This window comes from Sycon ciliatum, chromosome 8, assembly GCF_964019385.1.
Source record: "Sycon ciliatum chromosome 8, ocSycCili1.1, whole genome shotgun sequence".
NCBI classification, from domain to species: domain Eukaryota; kingdom Metazoa; phylum Porifera; class Calcarea; order Leucosolenida; family Sycettidae; genus Sycon; species Sycon ciliatum.
This window is the reverse complement of record NC_088650.1, coordinates 18,208,782-18,212,684: the sequence shown is the minus strand read 5'-3', so window position 1 is coordinate 18,212,684 and position 3,903 is coordinate 18,208,782.

Here is a 3,903-nt window from a genome sequence, read left to right as displayed (position 1 = left end):
CCCTGGTCTTTGTAGACCACTGAGTAGGAAGAACGCAAGCCGGAAAATTGGCGGTGCACTCCAGCAAAGTGTAGATCCGATTCAGTGATTGGGTTTAGTGACTGCTTCTCAGTGTGTGTGTGTGTGAAGCTGTCATGTGACATTGTATAGCCTGTGACCACGTAACTGCTGACGTGCAACCGACCGTGTCGTATTGGAAAGGCTTCCTGGCCTGTCTGAAGCCTTTCCATACTGGTACTCGATGTTCCAGTTTTGTGACACGAGAATGGCACGAGAATTAGTGTACCGCTGAGTGTACCGCTATACACGTGGTCGACACGTAGTCGACACGTTGTTGATACTTTTTTGACACGTGACCCCGTCAACGGTCTGCTTTGTGCCAATGACACTCGGTAACCGATGTCGCGTACGACAAAGACGACTATCCCGTACGCGAAATAGTTGAGAACTGCATGACGTGGACCTAGTACCTGACGGCAAGGACAACTGCGAGGAGGCCCCTTTCCGTACCCCTGACGGGAAGGAGAACTGCAGAAGTCGAACGAGGAGGCCCCTTTTCGTAACCCATACTGCAAAGTGCCATTGATGGATACCTTTTGCACCTGGAACGACCCCTTAAACGCTGTCGCGGCGACTATCCCGTACGCGAAATAGTTGAGAACTGCTGACGTGGACCTTTTGCACCTGGAACGGCCCCGTAAACGCTGTCGTGTCGGCGGAGTGAATGTGCAGGGTACTAGGGTGAAAAGAATTGCTGCAAAGACGTCCCCTCTACTAGGCTCTAGGCCTTTGCCTTTGGAGACATCGTCGGTGAACTGAATGCGCAGGGCGAAAAGAATTGCTGCAAAGACGTCCGCTCTAGGCCTTTGGAGACATCGTGGGAACTCCTTCCGGTACTATACAAACTGCTGACGTGGCCGTGGACATGTACATGGAGAGTCATGGTGGGACTTCATGTACATGGATACATGGTGGGAATTCCTTCCGGCACCCCCGTACCGCAAAGCCAACGGTGGTTAAGGAGAAGTGCAGACGTGCAGGAAGACGAACGAGGAGGAACCAGGACGAGCGAGCAATGGCAGGACTAGCTGGACCGTAAGTAATAGCTGAATTGTGCATGACAACTTGACACCCATGCGGCACTCGCCACTTGCCACTGCATATTTCTTGTCCACTAACAATGTCTCTCCTCTGCCCCCTGTGTGTCCACGGCCCTGTTTCTGAATTGGCCCGATGAATCGAATGTCTTCCGCAACTGGAACGGCCCCGTGAACGCTGTCGCGTCGGCGACTGAATGCGCAGGAGGGAAAATATTGCTGCGAAGACGTCTCCTCTAGACGACGGTAAGGCACCCCATTGATATGTTGCCAGTGTGTGCCAGGGTATCGCGTGTACGTATAACTTCTCAAAAAAATTTAATGGTCCACAGTCGTGTCGGAAGGGTACGGTGGGACTGTAGCCATGTTACCTTCTAACACGTTATCAGGTGGAGAGTGTCTTGTACTCACGTTATCACTATATAAGGTCGAGAGCGTATTGTAGTCACTCTCTCTATTCCTGTACTTCATTACGTTTCAGGTGTACGTATAACTTTTCCAAAAAAAATTAATGGTTCACGTCTTCAGATAGAGAGCGTATTGCACCCACTGTCTAGTCTCTGTAGTGCATTGAGATTTTGTTGATCGAACATGAAATGGATACAAAGACAAAGCCAGGCCAAGTACATGGCGAGATGTCGCCAGAAGAACGTCTTCAGGTAGAGAGCGTATTGCACCCACTGTCTAGTCGATTTTGTGGATCGCACATGAAATGGATACACAGACAAAGCAGGCCAAGTACATGAGAGAGTGGACGATGTGCAGATCGACACGGTCTGCGGGTACTTCATTAAAGTTACCCGTGACATAACTAGGATAAAAGTTAATCACTGCAAAAACATTGCCAAGTATGTGAGCACTTTGGACTTGACAGAAGAGTGCACGGGCGACGTTGACAAAACATACCGCGGTGACTGTCACTATCATGACAGCAGGGCACATCGCACGCAGCATCGCAGATCGTGTTGAATTGCGCATCATAATATTGCAAAATTGCTCCTGTGCATGCAAGTGGATTTCATTGCACTTCTCAGTTTGGGAAATGCTCGATTATGACAATTCTCCGTGTGAGTGCACTAGCCCTGAACAGACATGTAGGTGAACCGTTTGCGGTGTCTCATAGCCTACCTCACGACCTTCTGCTTTCTTTCTTCATCACTTGTATCTTGCAGGTATATCATCCCGTGACGACCACATTGAAGTCTGAATTTGAAGTGTGAAGATGCTTCAGCAACCACATCGTACTTTTCCATTGCTTTTATTGTGCTTCTACTGTGCATGTGTGTAACTTGTGGAGTAAACATGTGATGACATTGTATGCTGGCGACACGGTCAGATGTTCATGCGTCTAACGTACACCTGCATGTTATGCATTGAAAAGGGTTTGCCACTTGCGATCCTGGGACGAGTATCAGGTCCGCTTTGTCCTGTGTGGGCTGTATCAGATTGCTGTTCACTTCTCTATCTGTTGGATATGTGACTTTCTGCAAGTTTCTGGTGTATGATGGCCACGTCCTTGCTTGTCACTTTGTATGATATTACATTCTGTATTCGCTGCTTCCATGGCATGGTCTGCAAACTGCAATCCTTGGGCAAATGTCATGTTTGCTATGTTGTGCTTTGGCCGTCAGCTTGTCTACACGCTGTAGTTGAATTATTTTTGTTTCACAACTGACTTCCTCAAGTACGATGGTCACTGCTTTGCATGGCATTATACATGAAGAATTTCCTGTTTGTGCCGTGTGCATGTGCGTATGTGTGCGTGGCCACGTGTGTGTGCCGTGTGCATACACATGTTTGTGTATCTGTGTGCGGGGTAGCGAGGCGGGGAGGGCTGGTATGTATCAGTGTGTTATTGCAGTCGCATGGCTACATACAGTACATCGCGCGCGTGGTCATCATGTTTACCTTCGGGGTTGGGGTGGGGAGGGAACGGAAAAAGAGCGGAAATTATCCATATAAAAATCGCTCTGTGAGCGGTTCTGAAAAACCTTTACTGGTACTGCCCCGTCGTAAAAGTAAGAAATTAGAACTGGCCCATTGTCCCCCCAAACGCGAACTGATCCACCTAAATCGCGAATGACGGGACCCGAACGCACCAGTAGCACGAGGTTCCTACCTGTGGATGCAGATGGGGACGTTGGTCCGGACCATAGGCCATGTGCTGTACTAGCGGTAGACTTACCTATCAAAATAATAAATTCTACTACTACTACTGGTGTTACCCTATGATAATTGCCGTGATCCTGTGCCCTCCCGACCTCGTGCTACTGGTGCGTTCGGGTCCCGTCATTCGCGATTTAGGTGGATCAGTTCGCGTTTGGGGGGACAATGGGCCAGTTCTAATTTCTTACTTTTACGACGGGGCAGTACCAGTAAAGGTTTTTCAGAACCGCTCACAGAGCGATTTTTATATGGATAATGCACGTGTGTCGAATAATGCTTGCTTTCCGTGACTATGTCTAGCGCTGCGTGCCATGTTCCAGGAGTGTGCACTTCCGGATTCCATTATCCCTGCCATCACTGAGACCGCTACTGTCAACCTGGAAAACCCGTCTTCTGGGTCACTGTTGCCCGCAAATGGACGTGGCCCAGATTCCGTGCAACAAGTCACGGTTATTTGGATAGCTCAGTTGAACCAACAATACCATGGCATGGACGAAAGAAGCGGTTGGCGGCGATATACGTTCGTTGGAGATTTAAGTTCGCTGGATATTCCTGAGACCAGTTCAGGCTCACACGGGGTGACTTGGAATCGCGTATGGCTGCATCGCGGGTTCCGAATCCGGCAATGGCGGCTTCCTCC